Source organism: Leptosomus discolor, chromosome 16, assembly GCF_034619465.1.
Source record: "Leptosomus discolor isolate bLepDis1 chromosome 16, bLepDis1.hap2, whole genome shotgun sequence".
Lineage (NCBI taxonomy): Eukaryota > Metazoa > Chordata > Aves > Leptosomiformes > Leptosomidae > Leptosomus > Leptosomus discolor.
Genome location: NC_141406.1, coordinates 8,588,760 through 8,613,368, shown reverse-complemented (window position 1 = coordinate 8,613,368; position 24,609 = coordinate 8,588,760). Strand labels below are relative to the sequence as shown.

At 42.3% G+C, this 24,609-nt stretch overlaps 1 protein-coding gene across 1 annotated transcript in view; it reads left to right on the top strand.

Annotated features, from left to right (window-relative positions):
* The window catches only part of FBRSL1 (fibrosin like 1), a 549,235-nt gene that overhangs the window by 256,336 nt on the left and 268,290 nt on the right, over positions 1-24,609 (top strand). The window lies entirely within an intron of this gene.

Here is a 24,609-nt window from a genome sequence, read left to right as displayed (position 1 = left end):
CTAATTCTTTCACTTCTGTTGATGTTGATTGCAGAGGTTTACGCTACCTATTGCATATCCACTGACATGAAGGAAATGCAGAACGTAAATTATAGGGTTAGAGTACAGGACTGTCATGCACCTGGCAGGGGACAGCCCTGACATGTGAGAGTGCGGTAAGAGTCTGGGGGCTTCTTCAGTTTAGTTTTATGCTTATAGGGAGGGGGTTGTTTTGTTGTTTTATAGTGGATTTCAGCTAGATAGTCACTTCCTGAGAATTAAAAGACATGAGTGGGGAGAGTTTTTAGCCCCAGTGGGAGATGCTTCCCTCTTCTCCTCCCTCCCCTGTACAAGTTTTCATTTGTGCATCAAATACAAGAATGAAACACAAAATTACTACTCCATTTTCAGGAGAATTGTGACCCTCACCAGTGTGAACAAAAAAAAAGTCAATATTCTCATATTTACAAGCTCTGAGTTACAAAACAAGCTCCCTTGTTTTCAGAGGAGGGTGTTGCTGGTGTTTTCTTCGCAGGAGTGCCATAGGTACCATTGTTCTAGGGCTGGTGTTACAGGGCCAGGACTGCATGTGTGTGCAATATAACAGTGATGTCTAATTGACCGTTTCTGTTCAGTTGTACCTTATTTGTATGTGTAATAATGACATTTCTTCATGTAGAGGTGGTATAATTATTTGTTTATCTTGAGTACCTTTGCTGCTCAGCCGTCCAAAAAGGCAAGCACATAGACCTTATTGTATATATTAACAAGGAGGTAGGAGAGGGTGTGAGCGGGTTAGCAATGTCAACATGAAAATTCCTGGAATCACATTATATCTGACTCTTGTAAAGAATGTGTGATGTGTAGATAACTGTTACGATGCAGTGGTTGTTCAGCCAATAATGCCCTCATATATGCCCTCACTGCTAGTGCAAAGGTTGTAGATGAAGGCGTATGCTGATCTTGTATGCCAATCTGAAGGAGAATGTCTCAGTCCAGCTAACAATTCCTGCCTGCACTTACTGACAATAGTTCCTGTTTTCACTGCCATGATAAAGTTTTGCCTTCTAGGTAAATGATCTCAAACTGTTTCTTACCAAGAGCTATAATTACTCACTTTTCATAGACCAGAACAAGGGTGGATTTTATATACTTCAGGAAGTTGATGTGGAGACCTAGTACATGTTTGTTTGTTTTTTGGCGATAATCACATGAATGATTTTCCTTCAGTAATTTATGTTTTATGTTTAGAGTTGTATGATGGAACCTGTGAGCTCCTACCCAGTGCTGTGTGCACAGAGAAACAAATTGCTAGGCAGTGCAGAATTTATGGTCTGATTTCATAGTGACACCGTCGCATGCTGTCATACATATTATCAGCAATTCATAATACAAGACTAAGTACATTTTAATCATAAAGCCATTACAAAATAATATATGACTTGAAAAGTCTTACAGTTTTAATGAAATAATGTCACAAATTTTTAGACAGTAATGACACGTATCTCCTAAGTATCCTCCTGTCTCAATCTTTCCAGCGTCCCAGGTGAGTATCATTACTTAATTCATTCAGGGATGAGGAATGTTTGCTCTAGGACCAGTTGAGTGCTGCATGAACACTTGGATTCACCTAAGCTTCTAAGGCAGATGCTGTATCTTCTATTTGTCTGTAAAATGCCATACATGCCCATGGCACCACATAAATAATAATGAATCATCTTCACAGATTTTATGACTGAGGGCATGGTTTGGGAATTAAACAATTTCCCACTGCCTATAACACAGGTTGCAAAATTTTAATGGAAAAAGGCCAAAGAGTTCTTTTTAGAGTCTCAAGGCCAATAAATCATAGGACTGTTTTCCTCTATTGCGGGCTTTTAAGAAATTTACTTTTGTCTCACAGAGAAATGATTCTGAGAAATTTTCTAGCTCCTTCTCTGTGCGTGTGTGGGGACAAGGTTCTTTTATTTAGCCAACCCATAACTTCTCAAGGGAGGTAAGAGCTTTCTGCATGCCAAGGCAGTATTTTGAGATCATGAGTAGTGTGAGCTGGGGTTGCTTTTCCTTATGGGTTGTCATTTTCCCTATTAAACTGCCTTCTGCCTCACCATGTACCAGCTGTTGAGGCTGACCGTTTCCCTTAAGACTCCGATGCTGCTCTAAATTGATTTAGCATAAGGCAGAGACTTATGCTTGCTTCCAGCACTGACAGACCTTGCTGGCCCAAACCTGCACTGGAAGCTGGTTCTCCCAGGTGACAGAGAGATGTTCAGACCACCAGTTCAAGACAACTGGCCCCAAACCAGGGGTTGTCCATAATATCTTGTAACAGTTTTCATTTTCTCTTGAAAGCAGCTGTACATGAAACACTAAGTCAGTATTTTAGCTCTGCCCCTGTTTACATCAAATAGGTTGGTTGCCAGACGTGGTGAAAGCGTGGTAAAAAATGGTGCTAGCCAGAGGCACGATGGAGACACCGTTCTCGTATTGAGTGCTCCTCCTGATAACTCTGCACAGCTTGTTTTGTGGAAGGCTGTCACTTGCGAAATGATGATATATATTGTTACTCGGTGAAGTTCTTGTACTGAGTTTCATAAGCAGCTGTTTAAATACCACAAACTATTTTGTGCGTATTCATTTTTAATTAGCTCATTTCGAATCTGCACGCCTTGCATTCACTTGCTTCATCCATCCTTGCAGAGATGTTTGCTTTCAGAAACATTTGCAGAAAATGCACATTTTAAGGAAATGTGCATTTGCAAAAAGAGGCCTTAAAACCTGTAGTAGTAATCTTGTGTGAAAAATCTTAATCCAAGGTTCAGCTCATCCAGCTGGGCCGCAGGGAGAAGGCAGGCAAGGCCGGTCTGTGCGGTCAGAGCAGGCTCTGTTGAAAACCGTGGCAAACTGCTGGTCTATCAGGTACAGACTCTGGACCTAAAGCTAATAAGAAAACTAAGTGCAGGTGTCTAAATAATAACTCCTGAGTGTTGAATATTCCAAAAACTTCATTGACTTCAGGCTTCCCTTGGCACGTTAAGTGCCTAAATAAGGACCGCGCTTGAAATAACTCCATGAAATTCTGCTCTCAATGAAGTTACCACAAAACCTCTGGTTAGCTTCAGCTGCACCTAGATTTAAATTGTAGCCTCAAAAGTAGTGTTAACAGTGACTTGGCACATGGTTTCGTGGTCTATCTGTAGATATCGCAGACAAAATTTCTTATAAATGTATTTCCCAAAATAAAGTTTTGAATGGCATTTACTTTTACTTGGATAACATGAGACATATCTATGTCTGTACTGTTTCTGCAAGCTCCATATCTCATCGGTAGCATGTGTTTCATATCCTTATCTTATTAAATGTACACTTCCGCTGTGCTGAGAAATAGAATGCTAGTTTGTTTATGGAGGTTAATGTCTTATTCCCTTTATGACTTGATGGTTACATTCGTGTGATAAACTACTCTAGCCATTTGTCACACTTCCTGCACACACAAATGAGATTAGTGATTTTAGTCAGAAAGGTCTGTCTGTCCTCTGAGCAGACAAAACAGATTGTCTGTTTGGTAACAGGATGAGAGGCCTGTCTACCTGAAAATGCACTGATTTATTAAAAAATATGCAGAGAATTGGAAACCTCCATACACAGCTAATTCCGGTGTATCACTGATATACATCCACCCTGTGGACCGTTTTTCAAATTTATTTCTTATAGTTAAGTCAATCCAGAACCTAACATAGTTAGAAAATAGTTAAAATGAAGATAACATCAGTACATACAGTTTGTTATTAATGGCTAAAAACTTGCACTTATTTATAAGGTTGAGCACATCATACAGAGAAACCCAAGTTACAGCTGAATTAGACTCAGTTTTGTAGAGAGCACGGAAAAGGATAGAACTGGGAATATGTGGTAGCTTAAAAAAATAAACAAAAAACCTCTTCCAATAAATTATGTAGTTTATTTATAGTGCATCTGTGCAGCTGTTCCTCTTCTGAAATGTAAGGGGATAAAATGTGGGAGTGAATAAAAGAACAAACTTGAAAGCATATGGCAAATGGATAGCCGGTGAACCAACCTGTCTGAGTGTACCTTGGAACAAAAGAACAGGAGGATGAGATGTCTTTGTTTGGTTTTATTTGTTCTTGGAAGTTGGTTTGTTTTGGGTTTGTTTTTTTTTTTTTTAATAAAAACAGTAACATATACTTGGCAACAGCGGCAGCTGATTTTTATTCTGAGCTTCTGTAAAATATCAAAGTCTTTGCAGCCTAGTCAAATCCCTGGCAGCTCATCAAATTCTGTTGATTTTACATCTTCCTTGTTGAGTGCCGGAAACCAGTGTCTCAGATAACTTCGACTGCAGCTCATGGACAGAAAGAAATGTGCAAAACACCATAAGGCTTGCAGAGACACTTGGGTCATCCAGAGTCAACTCAGTGCTATCTGTGACCTGCTTTCCTTCTGCTTGGTGATGTAGCCTGAGAATGATTATCTCGTTATACAGATGAAGCTGGAACCTGAGGTGGTACAGGCAAGCACTGGGTAGGCTTTGAGTACCCTGAGTCCTGCTGTACCATCTGCCTGTACCCCAGTCTGCTCCTTCCTGGCTGTTTCTCTCAAATTACATTGTTGACTTTGTGGAACTGGCTCTCCAGTTGCGAGTGATGATCTTTACAGCATTCCAGAAATCTTCTCCTGTGCTTTGTGCTTGATGTTGCAGTACAACACAGCTGCTCATGACCGCCTTACCACACTCAGATCCTTTTAGCTTATACCAGTGAGCACACTTGATGGGCCAGCAGCTACTAAGCTGTAGTTCACCTGATTTGCAGCGTGGAGGTGGTGTCCAGCACAAGCAGCTCAGTGGGAAGAGGACAGATATGAATGACTGCAAAGTGCTAGGTAATCATCAGCCTAGGAACTGTTGACACTTTGCAGGTTTTTATACCCTTGTGTACCCTGTAAATCTCTCTTCGTGGCCTGTTTTAGTTTTGTGCCAGCTCAGTGCAGTTCTGTGAAACCCTGAAACAGATGGCCCCCACTAAGGAGGCTGTTCCCATGCCAGAAGTCCTCGGTATGTGCACAGGCAGGTTCGCCGTTGCAGTGTAATGGTTACAGAAGCTTGCTGACGATCACACCAGCACCATTCCCATGATCCACTGTGTGCTTCAAGGATGCTCTTGTGCTTTTAGGGTGGGACCAAATTGTCAGACTTGGAAAAGCAGCTTTGGCAGCATCTTTTCTGCACAGAGCTTAAGTCAGTACCGCTTCTGCGTGGAGCATGGTCCAAGACCCCAGGTGATGATTATATACCTTGCCGTCTTTGAGATTGCCGTGGAGAAACCAGTGTCCTGAGAAGGATAAATTTCTACATAAAGATCAACAAAATTATTGCTATGAAGCATATAATACTTCTGGTTGGGAATTCTTGAGAGTGCTTCAGCTCCTGAGCGTGGAAGCATGCTCAGTGACCAGAGGCAAACTTGAATTGTAACTAATGGGGTTTCTCCACCTGCCAATCTGTCATACACTAGTGAAAAATCTCTCCTTTGTAGGTAGGTAAGATTTCTTAGCTGGGTTGGAAAATTCATTGTATTTTAGGACCTGTGATAAATTAGCATTTTACCTTGCCAAAAATCGATGTTGGAAACAGGGCTCTTGGTATGAATCTGAAACTCCTTGAGCTGGAGCCAAAGTTAAATGATAAAAATGAATTTAAGATATATTTCCTACAATAGTGTGTCTGTGGGCTGGCAACATGAGCAAGACTTTCTGGACAACAGTTATGCATAGGGGAGTAATAATTCCAAAATAAGTATCAGTCTCGTTTTGCCATAATGCCAAGTATAAAAGAGGGACTATAATTGTCTTTTTTTTCTGGACAAGAAAAAGAATGGCAGATAGGTCCCCTTCAGGTGGAGCAATACTCTTATCTTCTTTGAAGACAGATAAGAAAAGAAAAAGGGTCTGTAATAAAGTGATACTGTGTGTAAGAGTAATGCCAGCACAAAGGATTAAAAAAATAGAAAAATAATAGTATGTAATAGAAACATAAAGAATTTTGAAAGGAATTTTAGAGAGCTGGGAATAAAATGCGAGTGTCAATCCAAAGCATTTAACTTCCACTGGTTTTCTTTTCACGTGTTCCTAAATAGCATCACTTTACAAGAACTGTCCCCATGCTTGAATTCACCTGGACAAGCTGCGTTCGCTGAGTAAATAAAGAGTTTGTTTGCTCCGCGTGCCTAGTGGGATGGATTGGTGTAAGCCAGCCAAGGAGCTGGCCCTTTGACTCCAGGGGCTGTCCCGTAACCCATGAGCTCAAATACTGTTGAGTAATTAGTGCGTATATTATTCCAGATTCGTGGGCGCTCTTGGGGGTTTTTGAAATGTCCCATGAAAAGCCTAAGCAGAAGTACAAACGTAAATAAACTACGTACTTCAGCTTCACAAATAGTGAAGTCCATGAACTTCCTTACAACACATTTTCCTTGAGAAGTTCCCTTTTCTGAAAGTCTGTTTCTTCTTAGATGACCTCTGCTTTTAATTAGGATGAAGTCTCATAAATTTTCACTCATCTCCACAGCTATAAGCAAGCACAAAGGGCCCTCTCTGGCTGAATTTCAGTCTGCCTGAACCAGTGGCCTTGGCAGAAGGGCTGCCTAGGAGGCTCCCAGTGCAGCCGTACCGGCAGCGATGCCCCTTTGTCCCTGCGGCCGGAGCGGGATGGGATGATGTTCATTTCCATAAACCCCCCAGCTGTGGAAGTGCAGACAGCTGACACTGCGAGCCCTCGCGAGCCCCTTGAGGGACAGCGCATATGAATTCTGTGTGATTTTTGCCCACGTTTTTAATCTCCCCTGCCATTGCCCTCGACTTGGGGCAGTATGGGAGAACAGATCTCTAATCGGACTAGAAAGGTGCTATTGTTGTACAGACGCATCCCCCGAAATTCCCAGTGCTCCTTGGCTTTTGGGGTAGGATAACCTCGCTGCTACTGGCCTTGCACGCTAAAATGAAGAGTTGTCCTAAATCCATCTTGAATTCACCAGCCTGGAAAGGATTACATCCTGCTGAAGAGGAAAGGCAAAGGATTTTGAGAATATCTGGTCTTTATTTCTGGACCTTTTTGATTAAGACTTTCCTGAGGCAGTTGTGTTATATATATGCTGTAGCTTGCTTTGTGTAATAAGGCAAGGTATTTGCTTGTCTGTCTCAGCTGTTTTCACATTATTATTTGCTCTCATGGCTCGCTTTCCTTACAATCCATTGCCTTGTTTTAACTTTCTTTCCTTCCCTTTACCAAAAACAACAAAGGGATGATTAAAACAGACAGTTGATTAGAATCAGGGGTACTTACCTGATGAGCACAGTGAACAGAGGTTAAGTGCGGGGCCTCTTGGGGGATTTGCTTTTGATTTTTCTTTAATTCTTTAGTAGTCTCGTGCAGTGAGATTTGGCAGTGCTAAGTTTTATAACTAGGGAAGGGGTTAACACAGCCCATTTCTGAGGGCTGCTGGAGCTTGCTGGTGTTTGTTGTGCTGGGTGCTGTGGTAGGTTCCTCAGAAGAAATTCACTGGGTGGGGGAACAGGGGTTCACGCTCTCTTGTTTTATCTCGTATCTCAGTATGCCCTTGCAGAAACCTGCACCCAAAACCACAGTGTGTAAGGGGAGCAATAGAGGAAATAACAGCACCACTAACTCAGAATGCCATTGTAGAAATAAAACATGAACAACATGTTTTGTTGGCCTTAATAGTAGGTGAACAAGAGAGTACAAGGAAAAGGGATCAAGTGCATCAACTTTGTGGGTGTTGTTGGCATTAGAGAGCACCATCCGTCATCTTAAAGCATTGTAAGATTTAAAATATTTAATTGTGCAGCTCACTGGAATACCCTGTTGTACTTATGCTCAGGGACTGATTGCTTGTCAGTCCCAAAATGGATTTCCCTGTCTTAGACTGCAATGAAATAAACTAGTCTAGAGAAGGTAAGTTATTTGGGTTGGTGATAAAACTAGTCCCTGCACTTTCAGAGGATAAGGAAGGTTTCCCTAGGTTGGTGGCCTTTACTCAATTTCATCGCTTGCATTTTTTAGCTTGCCTCCTTTGTTTTTTTAACTGGGATATGTTATTAAAGGCTAGAGAGAGATCTTCAATTTTTTCCTTTTCTTAACAGAAGGTAAAGATGCAACTTTTAATTTAACAAAACAACAGATGCAATCCTAAGTCAGATCTCACACCAAAGAAAGCTTTTGGTAACATGCTGAAGGTGTGGTGGCTCTGCTGCAAAAACTGCAAATGGGAGGGAAATCTGCTGTAGGCTGAGGTTTCTCTTGTTCTCGCTTCATGTTTCAGCCTGGCTGCTAAAATGTAAATATGGTTGGGCATGTAGTTGTATCTGCAGTGGAGAGGCAGCACTTCTTCATTCCCGAGGGATGAGAGAACAGAGAAGTGGCTCCATGCTTGCTTCTGTAAGAAGGTGGTTCAGGGAGGAGCCCAGGGTTGCTGGGCAGCCTTTTTAGGAATGGTTAAGCTCCTGCTGCAAGGGTGGACTCGTTGCTGAAGAGACTGGATTTCTCATCTACAGCACTTGCTTTGCTGGAAGAGGAGCATTCAGATGGAAACCCTGGTCAGCCACGTGAAATGTTTCTTACACAGGGTCAGTGCTTTTACTTCCCACCACTTTAACGTTTCAGCATCACAGTTCCTTGTGGTCGACTCCAGCCCAAGTCACCCTGACTTGTTGGTAACGTTTTAGAAAAGTGTTCTTTCTCCTTTTTATAGCAAATAAATAAATGAAACCATAAAAGACGACTCCTTACATGATGCAAAAGGACCAAGTGCGATTTTAGAAAGCCAGGGAATGCAGGGCAAGGGCAGAAATGTAAATGAAGCCGGTGCGTGTAACTTGTGGATGGGATACGAATCATGCAGGGGTGGGAGACCTTTGCCATACCATTTGGCAACTGGCAGGGCCAAGTACTGTCTGCTTTTTTTCATGGCTCTTTGTTTTATTAAATGGCTTTAGGGAGGCAGTGGCGTTATTCTGAAATTAAAGCATTGCCGTACCCGAAATGTGGTCATTATAAGTCTTGTTTTCAAACCCCTTGATCAATGAGAGTAATTTCATGGAGAAATTTTTAACTTCCAGTTCAAAATATCCAGTGTTTCAGCTTAGTTTTCAAGTGATTGTAGCTGTTCTCTCATTTTTCAGCTCATCACAGGTCAGGAACTCAAAGGCAGTGAGGTTGAGTGAAACAACTGTTCATCACTCTGAGCTCTGCTTTGGTTTTGTGGGGATTGTCTGCTTCTTCGGTCTCATTACTTTTTAAAGTTTGGTTTACTAACCTGTTCTTGGAACAGATACAACCACCAAAGCAGCTTTTTAATTAGCCCTGTGGTCCATCCGGTGTGTATGTGCTAAAGTCTTGCCTGTACGATGTACTTCCAATGAAAGGGAACAGTCTGCCATAGTGTCTTGTAACCTTGGGGTCAGTTTTGAGCTCAAAATTGCTTTTGATTATGCTGTTAGTATGTGTCTCAAAAAAATAATACAAAAATCCAGCAAGCACTAGTGGTCCTTACATGATGCTGCTGAGTTACACACTCAAGTGGTATCACATCTAGATTTTAACAGAATTAACTGCTTTATTTATAGATTCTTTCCCAGATGCATTACTGTGCTACTATTCAGAGTTTCGCAACCAGAATGATGTGAAATTGCCATACAGTTACATCATTGTGGACACGTCTGCAGTGGTTTCTACTGGAATGTAGCCTGATTCATACCTTTACTGTCTGCGTCTCATCTCTGTGCTGTAGAATGGATGAAAGTCTGTGCCTGGACACTTAGGGCCTAGATCTGTGGAATTTTCTTGTCTGATTGATTCACCACATGTGTTCTCCAGAAAGCCTCATGACATTGGCAGTCTTTGAGTAACATGTTAGGACTGTGTAGATGCAAACCTCAGTTCAATTTTTTAGACTGGTACTTCGCTATCTGTAAGCAAAAAAGAAGTTTGGGGGTTCAGAAGCTGTTGGGTGTGGTGCTCAGGTTTTCTGGACTTGGTCATACTAGATGTTGGAAAGGTTCATGCTACCCTTGAAATCAGCTAATCAAAGCAGGATGATTTTTGGACATGTAGCCATTAGAGCGGGGTAGATGAAGGACAGTATGGATTGCATAGTGTGTGCTTTTAGCTCATGCAGCATCATACTTGGACCAGTTGGTAATCACTACAGGAAAAAACTGTTACATTGAGGTAGGTAAAATATATACCTGTTTTAATAGATTGATGAAACTCTGCCATCAGCTGCAGTGGTTAACTGCTTTATTTTGTCTTGTGTCACATACACTCTACAAATAGCTAGAGCTGAGGAAGTAAAAACGTAACTGTTGTCTGTGGGGTTTCACCCTACCTTCAGTTGCAGCATATGGTTTAACACTACTTTTGTTCAAAATTATTCTTGATGAACTGATTTCCATATATCATCAGATCATTGTGGCAACTATTAGAACTCCGAAAGGGATTGTGTGACCAAAGCCACATGCCCTTCTTTCTGCTGCCTAGTTAAGGACACTAAATGGTGCCAGCAGGAGAAAGTTCTTACTGACTTCACTAGGTGAGGACTAGGACCTTCAGGCTCTGGGCAGCAGCAGCAGCATGAACAGCTGAGAAGCTATACTTATTGGGATACTTGTAATGAACCAAAGATTCAAAATTTATTCTCAAAATCACTAATTTAAAAGGCTTTTCTCTGTAAGCATTCTTTGTAGCAAAACACAAGCAGGTCTTGACCCAAGCACGATTGTAAGGCTTGTGATCCGAGTTAGGTCAAACCTCCTCTTCCAGTTTGCAGAACACGTTTTCCCAGCTGTATTCATGTTACTCTTCCAAAGCTGCTTAATAACATCTAGGCCAAGTAGCACACTGGTTTAAGAGAAAAAGAGCTTGAAGCATGAAGATTAGGATATCACAGTGAAGATGCCCGAGGCCACTAAGCACTGTGTAACTGGCAGGCTTCGAGTTGTGGAGGGTGGTCACAGACTTCTAAGCATCTTTCCCTCCCCCTAAGGACTTGCAGTTCTCTGAAGAGCCCGAATTCTGTTCATTTCTAGAGAGCTGGGGAAGCGGGCGGGCGAGAGTAATAAATGGTCCCTTGAAAACAAGAGTCAGTAATACACGCCACATGACGACCTAGACAGCCTATTTAACTGCAGCCAGTTTCCTGCTGAAGATTCATTTCTGAGAGATTGTGAGAGCACTCGAACAGGAAGCTGCACCTTCACCAAACGGTTTCGGTATCAGTGTGTTATCTGTGGTCATTCCCCTCTACAGCTTGCGGCTAGCTTCTGGTTAGCAGAGAAAGACACTTTGAGCTGAGCTGGCATCAGTTCCCACCTACTTAATCAGTTAAGTTGTGAGCCGTGTGGTTAGCTCGAATCCCCTGGTTGTCTTGTGGATTGCCAGTGACAGGAAGGTGGAGATGCATTGAGTGGTTCAGACAGGAACAGCTTGGTTATCTGATGGTCACCCCAGAGACTGATAAAATTATGTGAGCTCTTTTCTGAGAAGATATCAAAAAAGCAGAAACTGTTGTCTCTAACCACCTGAAGAGTTTACAACGTCAAGGGAAACTTTGTTTATCTTAAAAGCCTCAAAACTGTTAACTGGTCCACTGCTGCAGACCACAGCAGTGCTTTAGACTCTCAGTGAACAGAATGAAGCTAACAGACCGTTGCATGCAAAGCTATAAAATCTTATTGAGGAAACGTTGTACTTCAGATCTTCCAAAATTACTTTGGCGCTTCAAATTTGGAGGTGAACAACTTGAAACATATGAGGAACCAGTCTTTTTCCGAGAGACCGTGCTCCATATTTTAGAAAACTTGGCCTCTTTGAGGCTGTCACATTGCCAGGAGTTTAGGCATGCAAAGTGATGAGTCACTCTTCAAAGTGTAGCCTGTTTGATGAACCTGGACTAATCTGAAGCCAAAGTGATGGTGGCTGTGACAAGGGCGAGCAAAGGTTGAAACGGAGATGGTCGGCATTTCCTTGGGACCACTTAGGGCGCTTGGTTTGTTTTTGTCATATTGGCTGAGCAAACCTCAGGATTAGAACAGACAAGCTTCAGAGAGACACCTTGAGCAAATGAGGTTTTAAATCGGTACTTTCAAAGAGGCCTTGGGCAGGTTGCTCTGAGCCTTAGTGCCTGAATTTCTCTAGCCTTAAAACGTGGTAGTGGTACACGTCTCCGTTGTTCATTGAGATGTACAGATGGAGAGTGTTTTACAGAGCGTTTACTAAAATAGGTAAGGTAGTTCTGAACGGAAGGTCCACCTAGTTTTTGTGTCTTGTGCCTAGGGTACATGTGCTGCTTGTCACATGTCCCTGTCCCCAACCAGGCCCCTCAGCTTCTGTGCCCCAGCCGCAGCTTGCAGCTCCCCATGCTGTGGGTGCCCGTCCTGGCAGTGCTTGACGTCCTGCGGATGCTGCGGAGCAAGCGTGGGGAAGGCAGTGCCTCCTGCTGGAGCAAGGGGCTGGGATGTCTTGCAGCCGTGGGGAGAGGCTCCCACGGCCGGTCCAGAGCCCTTGCACCCGTCAGGGCCATCCCACTAGCAGTGAGGGCTCTAGCCCCTTCCTCGCTGCTGGCCTCGCAGTCAAAGCAAAGGTGGGCTCAGCCGCAGGGCTCCGGCAGCGCAGCCTCGCCCTGTACCTGCACGTCGTCAGGGCTTCATACCGCATTCACACAGTCTGATGTGTGATTTGTAGCTGTAATGATCACCGTAATGAAATCCTGCCTGTCTGTTGGTTTTGTTCGGGTTTTGAAATAAAGCCTGCGTGTTTGTAAGGGCATGTGTCTGTACAGGAGGCATGTAAGATGCTTTTGTCTGCTTACGCTGCTTGGCTCAGCCTCTGTCAATGACAACCATAACAATCAGTGCATTTTTGACTCAAAGCTATTTCCTTTCCTGGTGCAGATTATGTCTGGTATGCATAACGTGTTAATTTAACAAAGCAGTCCTTTTGATACAGCTTTAATTTTTTAACAACAGCTCGGAGGCAACGATGTACAGATTATATAGTGTCAGTTTCCCAATTAAAGTTTTACAGGAAAATACTCTGGTTTTGCTTTAAGCCTGTGTTGAATTCTTCCTTCTGGCACTTGTGCAAATGGAAACTGTGCTATAGCAAAGCACCCATTTGAAACCTTGAAATATTTATGGAGGCTGCGTTGAATACTGAAGCAGGAATCTTCCTGTAGGCTTGTTGATGTCTGTCATACGCATATATTTTGTAATTAAATGTCTGGAAGCTTGTGTGTGTGCCTGTGTGGTTGGTTTCTTGTGTTTTATTTTTTTGCAGGTTTTGTTGTTGTTACGCTGTTTTTCCTGAGAAATGTATTTAACACGTCCCTTTTAAGAGTTCCTTATCCAAGGCAAGACCACATCTTTGATGTATAGCAATGAAGCTCTACTAATTGTTGTGCAAGACACAGGCGGTGGCTAAACTGCTGCCTTTCCTAGAATGTCAGAGCTTGTGAAGATCATTCCTGCAGCATAACGTGCCTGTTTGCAGGCTGTGGGGTGGAGAGCACTTGAAGGGACTAGAAGAAAATATTTTATTCTTAAAACTCTGCCCACAAACTGAGCAATTTTATAGAGAGAAATTTTTTCTTTCCCTCTCTTTCCGCCTCTTCCCACCTTTTTTTCTTGGATAATTTCAGGTAAATGACTGTTCCTGTTTGTATCATCTGGAAGCAACAGGGACTGACCATATCCAAAATTGTCTGCTGGACAGCCTGCGACCTAGCGTGTGCTCCAAGGGATGAGATTGTGCAGAGCATAAGCTAAAATTCAAAGGGCAAAGCAGCGTAGCGCTGGCATGAGACAGGACTAGGAGTCGTCAGCTCCAATGACAACAGAACATGCCACTGTGAAGCTGCAGAATCAAATGCACGATGGCATCTCCCTTGTGCCCTGGTCTCTGGTGTCCTGGTGACACTCTCAAAGTATTAACCACCGCTTAGTCTGACGAGAGGCATGTCTCAGCTCGAAAGAGTCTTACCCACCTGTGAGTTGTGTGATGACTAGAAGAACTGGAGTATCAGGCACCTCGTTTAGATAACCTGCAGCCTGCAGTAGCATTTGTGATTGCCCGGCGTTGCAAAGAGGCGTGGTAATATGAAGATCTCTGCAACTGCTTCTAAATCTAGCCGTCAGTGGGGAAAGTACAGCTGCTTTTGCTGGATAGCAAGCGCGATCTCTGAACCTGCGATGACCCAGCAGGCTGCGGCTGGGGCAGGCAGCTTCTCTGCCTTCAGAATGTGCTGAGAGTCTGAAATATTCTCTGCTGCCAAAGTGCCAAGGAAGCCACCTGGCCCACTTTGAAACCAAATGCTGCAGTCTCATGTGTTTGTCACTTTTCTTGTTTTCTTTCTTTTTCTATTTCAAACCAATCTCTTTGGATTAGTCCTACTGCTAGATAACGATGACTTTCATATAGACATCTTTTTCTCAAGCTTGGCTGCATTATTCTGGGCAGCTATTTAAGACTTATTTTTTAAAACATACTGTGTCCTTATTTGCGTATTTGCATTTCAGAACAAACAAACATTGGTATTTCTCAGAGTATATCATTCTTCAAATATTTTTCTTAACAAGTAGAACTTTTTCAGGCATGCCAGAATCAGCTTCATTATATGAATCCTATTTATGGATCCTATTTAGAGCATTGGAAGGCAGGGAATTAAAGGGGCTGTTTCCACAAACACTGTATCTGGTGCCATGTGAGAAGGTAGGGTAAGAATTGGTTAATATTTCGAGAAAAATAGTTCCCTAGAAGAAAAGCTTTTCTTTCTTTCTCTCTTTCTTTCTTCTCAATGTTTCTTCTTAAATTCTCTGTGTTTCCTTCGTCAGACATGGGAACAGAGACCAAGGAGCTAAGCAGAAAGGCAGAAGGCCTTGGGAGCTGGGCTAGGTCTGCAGGATGGGGGGCACCGTATAGAAATCCTTAGTAGACACTAAACAGGATGAATACACAAATCTGTTATGCTGCTGCGGTTTGACGGGCTCTTGATACGTACATGGAAAAAAAAGGCGTTTATGTGGGAAATAATAACCAAGGCATTCATTGTCTAAACCCAAAGAAATTGATTCTGCAGCAGTGTTTTATTTCAGTGACTTTAGTTGTATAATGGCCAATGATCAATGTGAAGTTAATCATTTTGTCTGAAGGATGTTAGCACAAGCTGATAATTAGTCTCTGAGTCACTGATGGGCTTCTCTGTGGTTGGTGCAGAGAGCGCAAGTGTTGTGGGCAGTGTAGCCTGTCAGGCCCCATTTCCTCCGTAAACTCAGTAGTTTTTAGAGCGTCTTGGGGAAAGGGAAAAACAGCAAACCAACCTAAGGATTTTGAAAAGTGTTTGTGTTGAGTTCCTCAGTTGAATGATGGCCACGGAGCTGTTGGGTTTGCAATGTTGGTGTGATAGTTGCCTTTTGGAACTGAATGCTGGAATTTGAATAGTCTTGCAAATATAAAGGAAAAAGCAGTTCCTCAAAAGCTTTCAGTACTACTGTGGCATTGAGTGAGAAAAATACTGGAAGTTGTTTTAGGCAGTGTAGTTTAAATGAAGTGTACGTGTTCAAACATGCATGAAGAGCAATGCAAATGAACTTTAGATTAATCTGGTGTTTAGGAAGAAGGAGTTTGGCATGCTTTTAACTAAAGTGTCTGCACACCACCCGTCTTGTTGCCCAAAGTGCGATGACACACTGTGCATCAGCGACTTGCGCTTTAAAGTTTCTGTTCAGGTGGTTGGGTCAGCAATCAAAACAGGCTCACTGGGAAGATCAAAGAGGGGAGGGGAGGTTCTCAAAAGAGTAAGAAAAATTAGAAGGGCAGTTTGCAGTTTCACATTAATTTTCTTCATTGCTATACTGGACAGCTGGGGAAAGTGAGTAGAAGATGATTGCGTGAAAGGGTTGAATAATCTTGAAATGTGCAGAAACAAAGCTGCTGTGGGGGCTGCCTGCCAGCTCTTGGGTGCGGGGCCAGTGGGATGGATCATAAGCTATGAGGTGTGCAGATGGTTCAGTGCCTGAACATTCAGCACCTACTGGTTTTATCTAGCTTTTGGGGGGCAAGGAAGGGGGCTTTGGAGTTTTTTGCTTTGTTTCACTTGAAGAATCTTTCTTGTGAAAGAAAGATCCTCAGTAGGACTAGTTTCTGCTTCACCTCAACAGATGTTTTACACCTGATCTGATCAAACCTTATCTCTGATCTCTCTTTGCCTTGGGCAAACATCCTTCTGCGTATGTATTCTGTTCAGGTAGCTCTTTACCTCACTGGCCTTGGACAATGAGTGGGAGAACAGTAGGATGTTTTTTCATCCCTGTCAATGACAGCAGCAGGAAGGTGCAAGAATCCCAAGAAAGCCCAGTATATAGAGGGTGTGGGTCTTTCTGTCTAAGCAGGACCACAGTGGGGCTGTGGCTTGCGGCTTTACTGAGTGTCGTGTTTTTCACTCACCAGTACCGTCTCACATTGATTGATTTTGTCAGAATTTGCTTTAAAAGAAATGAATTCTTATCAGTGGTTGTGAAACCTAAGGCAAACATGTCATTCAAAATGAGATTACAATGGTTTGATCGAGATCTCATGAATTGAGGTTTTCAGACATTTGAATGTGTTCAATTGCTGTAAAGCTGGAAGCACAGGTAGGAAGAACTCGTAATTAAAGTTGCATTGTGAGGAGCCAGATTCAGAACGTCATGGAGCCTTGCTGTTGGCAATTTCTGATTTCAGGCTTGGAGTAATGTGCTTTTAATATTTTTTGGGTTTCAATTAAAGTCTGTTCCCCTTTTACCCAAGCCTGCTTTATAATGGTAGCTTTCTCTCATACCTCACTTAGAGTCTTGCTGGTGGTTTTCAACCTCTTTCAATTTGCAAACACCCTAAGAGGAACGCCACTGAAGTTGCAGAGCCCTCTATTTTGAATTTAAGGCCATCTTGACCACAGGCTTGCTTTTCTTAGCTACCTTATTTCAGTTTGTCGAAGAAGTACCCAGCAAAGCTGGAGGTCTGATGTCCCAGGGCTGAAAGCTAGTGGCTTGATGCGGTAGGGCCATTTCTGGCTTCTGCCTCTGAGCACTGCTGAGCCTGAATACGGACTGTGCAAAACATGTTTTACAGAAATATTGTTCAAGAAAAGTGTATCTTTAGCATCAGTGCAGACTCTGTCTACCGCAGTGGGCTTTCTTCCTTCTGGCTAGAGTTGGGGTTGGATTTGTTTGGATATTGTGGTGGTCTCTGACGCCTATTTAATTTTGTTGGAGTGGTATTTTTGTAACACCACAGTGCCATGAGAGTTGTAAATGATTCCGTTACTCAAGTAGACTTTATAATTTGGTTGGAAAAATTGCTTTCCAGTGAAACTCGGCCTGAAAGTTAACATGTTGATTAGTCACTGAAGTGGCCTACAGTAGTGCGACTTGCGGATTATTTTACAATATGTACTTTTCTGGTTGCTTGCACAAATGTAATACAAAAGTTGCTTTTATATTAATCTTTAAAGTTGCAGCCTTGAATGCTTGTAATTTTGGCATCCTGAATGTTAACCAACAAAGGAAGCGTGGTTTTGTGTTCAAAGCCAGGAGGAGGAGACAGGAGGTCTGTGTTGTATTCCCAGCACTCCTATAATCTTGCTCTGCGATCTCGGGCATGCTGTTTGCTGTGCCTCAGTTAACTCATGTGCGGGGCGGGGAGACCTTCAGAGTGCGTTGACAGGCCCAGTTGTGTGAAGGCTTTAATGGTCTATGGGATCTGCTGGTGGAAGAACATCGTGTTGTTCAGAGTGCAGGAATCCATGGGTTTAAGAAGTTACCCCAACAGTTGAAAATGGCATTTCTTCCACTTCTGTCCAGGGCTGGCATCTGCCATAAACATCTTCATCTTCAATATTATTTTCCCCTGTTACATTTTTATATTTTGCACACAGGGGCTCGAGGGGACGGGGAATTTTGGAATCGGTACAAGCACAGGTGATGGTTTATCCTTAAATCCTGCCTGTTTCTCTCGGGTATCCCAAAGTGTAATGTTACCTCCTGGCAAAAAGTTCCTGCAGGAGCCCGGCACGTTGTGTTACAGACGGCCCCTTGCTAACTCTGAATTTCCCCAGTTTCTTTGCTTTTCCAGGTTTGAGTTAGACGTCTTGATGTTAGTTCAGAGCCATCCTTTTGATGGCTGGAAACGATAATAGCCTGTGTCATCTGCCCTTTAGTTGGAAGGGTTATGCCTCGTCCTTTATTCCTTGGCTCTCCCTACAAAACCCGTCCCACAATGCACCCGAGCCGCTCGCAGGTGTTCCCGTGGATCTGCCCTCTCACATGCACCGCAAATTAGTAACAGAAGCTAATGGCCCAGCATGCGGCCATCAAAGGGCTGACAATTCCAGCCTTTCCAAAGGGCCCTTTATGTCAAAGCCCCCCACGAGACCTGTCCGGCTGAAAAGACTATTTGTCTGTCCCTGTGTGCGGGCCTGCTGCAGCGCCATGGCCGGCTGCTGGCCTCACGCTGGGCCCTGACTGTTGCTGCTAGCAACAGATAAAAATCACTGTTAACCACAGCGGGGCCCACAGCACATCAATCATCTGGCCCAGATAAAGGCCTCGGGCCTTTGGCCCTATCCTTCGGTTGTTTCTAAATAATTTCCAGTGGCTGAGCATGCTATGGTGTAGGCTGGGTAATTCAGTCCAGAAAACTTCATTTCACTAAAAATGCTTTGATTCTTTTTTTTTTTTTTTTTTTAAAGACTGTTTTTGTTCAAATAGATGTTTGTTTCGAAAGGGGGAATTTAACTGATGAAAGGGATGCCGTGAAAGTTCAGAGGGAGAATAATAAATAAAACTGTGTGGTTAAATGTAAAGTACAACCAAACGGGCAGCAAAAAAAATTAGCATTTACCGGGAGTAACAAAGCAGCTTTGCACTTTAGAAGATGCCTCTCAGCTTCAGCGTCATTCAGCTTCCTGAATTTATATATATTTAAATAGAGATTAATCTTTATATATGGATAACATCATTTCCACCACACCTTTATTAAAGAGATTTATAGCTGGGTATCAAATTACACTTTTAATACAGCCTAGTTGATTTTTTGGTAGCAGCAAATCATATTTGTAACTCCAAATAACTAAACAAATTTGACAGTAGCAAATTTTCTCCTTGACACAGCTAATTCCTCATCCTGTCTTAATGTTCTGCTGTAAAGCCATAAGAAATTGTGATGCTTAGAGCCTGACAGTCATAGGTTTTGTTCTTGCCACTTAGCAATCCTTCAAAGAAACCATTGCAATTTAAATTGAGGGACTTCACAGCCTCCATAGCAGGGAAACGCTCTCTGTAGATAAGCCCAGTTTTGCAATCTTGCTGGCCTGTGGTGTAAGGATAGGGTAGGTAGGATATAGGGCAATATTGAAGGTAAAATCAAGTGCTAGGTTGCAAATAAAATCTCTGTGGAAACCCTAAAAATTAAATCTCAGTCAGCCTGCCTTCAGCACAAGCATCTTTGCATACTAATTACATGGGCCTTTGTATTATTGTAGATACTAATTACTGCTAGTTCTCAGTGGGAATTGGACACCTAATTCTCTAATACTGCTTTTAACCTCCCAGCTTACAAGCCTTGCATTTCAAGGCACCTCAGTCCTGCTGATATACTCCAAGTACAGGCTTGGTCCACCACATGTGCACTGCTGCTGTTTAGGTAGCAAAGAATCTTGCAAAATTTTGCAGCGTAGGCAACATTTCTTGGTTAGATATGATGGTGGACTTCAACAGCTGGAAAGCTTGTCTGAGCAGCAGTTCCTCTCTGAGTCTGCTGGAGTCGGAACACAGAAGCCGGTTTACTTTACCTTCTCACTGCTAGTATGGCTATGTTTAAGCTAAAAGGGACAATTAAAAAGAGTTAAATTCTTGCCTGACTGATATTAATGGGAGTTGAGCCTTTCCTTTCAGCTGGACAGCACTTCATCCAGAGCACCCTAACAAAACACTGAGCTTCTGAAATATGACTTGTTGCTTTGTGGAACCTGGTGTGTTTTCATACCTCACTGGATGAATATGATACATGTGAAGAACGTGAGAAGTTTTCTGCAGAAACAGAAGAGATGTTAGCCTGACAAAATATCCTTGTGCAATATGTCCTTCAGTATCTTCTCTGAAAACAAAACAATTTTAAGGTTGATCTTGATAGATTATGAAATCGGTAACAGTAAAATACTTTTCAGCCAGCAAGGTTACTGTAAATGCTGGCATCAGATCTGAATGATGTGCCACTACCGTTTCCCCTTCTGCTTTTTTTTTTAACTCCTATATTATGATGCCTAAGAAATAATGCAGGGAGTGACAGAGAAGGGTAGTCTTAAATAACCCTGAGGGTGCTTATCTTCCTTGGCATTAACTTCATATCCACATTCATTATGTGAATGGGCCAAGGAAACTGTTTCTGTGACAAATTGGAGTGCAGGGTAGGTTGAAAAGACAAGAGTTCAATTTTAGGTAATGGTATCATCTATATGGCGATGCACAATGCATGGTGTAGTCCCTCATTTAGAGAAGTTTGAATGCATAAAGCCCTATAAGAAACACTGTGGTAACTCAGTTTCTTATTTTTAGGAAGAGTTGTACTGAATACAATTAGCTCCTCCATTTTCCCCCCTCCCTTCTTTTAATAACACCAGTAGAGCTTCTCTCCGTCTCTAATACTGCCTTGTCAGGGTTGAACTTTCAACGTAGCTGCAGTTGCAAGGAGGGAGGGGAGCACGTGAGAGATCCTCAGGCATGAGATCGACAGGCACATTGACATAACCATTATTATTCCATGGCAGACAGGATGGGTTACTCTTCCATCACGCCACTGCGTGCATATATCAGACAAAAGACAGTTTCAATCTGAATGGGAAGATGAGTGGAGTCGGTACTTTGCTGCGAGCTGCGTGATACTTGGGCAGAGCGGTCTCCAGAATCTTAACTAACGTGTCCGATCCTTGCTATACAGCACGGCTAGTGTTTTGCTGAAAGATTGCTTGTGGAAAATGTAACACCTCTTGTTGATAAATGTTCTTCATGCTAATTGATCACCGTATTTGCAGACAGATACGCTGACCTAGAGCTTCCCACATGGTCGTGCAAATCCCTAAGATGGGTTAATTAACTTCTCCATCTTCATTTCCATGGCAAAACCCACTAAACAGAGTTATGCGAAACAAGGGAAAGAAAACATTGGACTGCAAGGAGGAGGAGACTCAGGTTGCATATAATTTCTGTGTTAAGAAACAGCCAACACTGGGTATTTTCCTTCAGTGGGAAGACACAAAATTTTGTCTTTAATGGGTAGACGAGAGTGCAATAAACAGTAAGGAATGATCAGGAAGTCAAGACATTGTTTCCCCTACCAATTTTTAGATTCTGTCATTTGTGGAATTGAGGCTCTCAATTCTTTAGTAGTAATGGGATTTTTAAAATTTTATTTGCCCTTAGTAAGCTGATAGCCATAGTTTTAACCTAGACTTAGCATGGAGTCTTGTTTGGGCAGGTGTTAATCTTGGAAATAGTTCTTCTGAAGCTGAAAAAATCACTCAGGTGAGCAAACGGAGTAAATGTTCGCCTGAACTCAGGAAGCTGTGGTGCCTTGCTATCTGAAGGCATCTTCCAGTTGCTCATTGCAGGCCATGCAGGCTCTGCACTTCGCAGCGTTTTGGATCACATCTGCAGTCTGCAACTGTAAACAGTCATGAGGTGTTGAACAACTGGCATTTCCTGTGCAAGTCTAAGCTAATATGTAAGACACATACTGTGTGATACTGTAAAAAAACCACGTTATCCTTGTGCCTTAATGGAATGCCATTCCTTGGGAAGGAAGAAATGCTCTTTTTGTAGAGCTTAAAAGAGAGTTTCTTTGGGTTTTATGCAAACTAGGTTGTGACTTTTGAACAGCATTGTGAGTTACAAACAGCAGTTAATATGTGTTGAGATAATCTATTACTCACAGACCTGTTGTAGGTGTCGCTCAAAAGTGTGCTCTGACACTCACGCCACATTGGTTCTATTTGGTTTTCCTATATGGTGTACTGTCGAAAGGGAGTCCAGAGCCAGTCCCCTTCAGGGATCCCTTGAAAGCTGCTTCTAGACACCAGCAAAACCAGGAAGCTTCATCCTGCTTTCTAAGGCTTGTCTGGTAGGTGCGCTGTGGGAGTAATTTTAATCACAGTGACCGCTGCTAGGCAGGGGGAGATTTACTTTAATTTTTTTAATTAGATACAGATCTGCTGGCAACACTTTCTTCCATTTGTGTTAGATTGATGCCTGACTTGACCTAAATGGTTCATAACTGTCATAACTTTCCAGTGTTACTGCCTTAGTTTAATGGTGTCCACTGGTTATTGTATGCTGTGCATTACCCTATCGATCGCCCTCCTGCTTGGTGTTTCTAATTACACAAGAGGATGAGGTGATGTTGTTGTACCTGGCATCTTTCCAATATGGGTGTGCTAATGTTGCAGCCTGTCTTGCCGTTTCTTTGAACATAGTGTTGATCCCACCACCTTGTGTGTTTAAATTATTGCTAAATTGCAGTGTTTTGAAGCCACAGGAATATTGCTTAAAGAACTCTTCTCATAAAACAGCTCATTAATATGTGTGCTATTCAGGGTTTGCCAAAAGTTTTGTGGTCTGTCTTGCCTTCTCCGCTCTTCACTCCTCTCCACCATCAAAATGTCTGCAGGAAAGTGTGGGCAAAATTCATTCCCCTGTGGCTGTTTCAGACTACACAGTTCGGGCTCATCCTTTGATCCCTCCTCATGACTTTATTTCATTATCCCTTAAGTATAAGGAGGAAAGTTAATGACATCATAAAAACTAGAACTCTATAAAAGATGTTTCTGCTGATTTACTGCCAATGTACTAGCAGCATGTCATATAACTGCCCATTAAAGACGGTGAGTTGCTCTCCTGCCTGCAGCTTTCCTTATCACCAGCCCTTTTATTTATGACCAGATTATAGGGATTGGGTGTGCACAGTAAAACATAAAACTTATTTTTATCATGCATATAATTAACCCTTTAATTATGGAATTAGGTTGCATCCATCCTCCTTTTTTATTTAAAAAAGTGTTATTAATTATTCCTGTTTGTCTTCAAAGAGCTTAATGTGTTGCTGAGAGATGGCAGTTCATAGTTTCAGGTTATACCATATCTGTCTTTCCCTTCCCAAGCATTACCTAAACAATTCTGATCAGTGAAGAGGCCAAGAGAGATAATAGAAGCTTCCTTACTTATATAAACAAAATCAAATTTTTCCTTTTCAAGGAAGTTGAATTTGGTCTATGGAAACCCTGACCTTTTGCTTGCCTACTTCTTAAATTCCAGGTCTTTGTACATCCTTCCTCCAGCCCCTTAGGATACATAGTCAGCTTGGTAAGTAATTGTTTGAGGCCACATTTCCTATCACATAATCCACCGCCACTCTCACTGTAAGGTCCGATTCGTCTGGTTGTGCAACTTTAGGCTCTTGCTTTGGGCAGCATAACATGTGTGCTTCTGTAATACCCTTCCCATTGGACTCAGTCGTTGCTGTTTTCAAAGAAAACTTGTCATTTTGGCTACCAGTAATGATTTTGAATGCCAGACACCCCCTCTCTCCCACCTACAACTCCAGATACTTCAAGATAAGCTTCATGTTCTGAAAGCAAGGCTTCCCTTCAAGTATCTTGAGTTGTACACAGGGGTAGGGGAAAGGCTGGTGTTCAAAGTGATTCATTGCTTCTGAGAACCTTGGCCAGTGAAGTTACTTGTTTAAAATTAATCATGTTCCTTGTGCATCAGGCGTCTTCTGTTAATGCAATCATAATAGTTTGTTTGCTAGATACTGGCAGTGGATCTCAGTCTTGGGAATGCACTGTGATCAACTTTATACATTATTAAAAGCTGTTTGTCTTTTTGTCTTTTACCCAGTTAGTTGTTCTGATTTCATTTTGCTGATCACGAATTGCTGACAAAGAATAGGCGTTCCTCAAGTGAAGAGCAAGACAAAGCTTTCCATCCATACCATATCTGTTATACAGGCTTTATATTAATACCTACGTGGTTCTCGAGAATGTCTAAGAACAAATGTTCTTTAATAGCTATTTTGCTGGGGTTTTCCTTGGCTGTAAGGTGAATTTAGGATTTCCATGTGCAGTGTTGATAGGCTGTTGTAGGGAGACAATGGTGAGAGGGACGCTGTGCTGACTACATGTTTGTCACTTGTCTCAACTGGGAAAACCTCTCTGATGGTTTCAATTGTTTTGAGCTGGTTTCCTCCCCCTCCTTCCAGGAAAGAGAGGGAAACGTGATGTATGATTGCATAAGCTTGTTTTTACTTGAGTGAGTGAATAGGAGAAGTTCCAAATGAGGAAGTCATAAAGAAAAATAATAAAGGAAGGAAGCAATGAATTAAACTCCCAGTGCTTTGTTGTATGGCTGTGATTTATAGAGTTATTTATTTATTTATTACAGAAGGAATTCCATCTCTGCATAGAGTAAGACGAATAATTATGTTTAAAAATAATATTACCGTGTCCATACTGG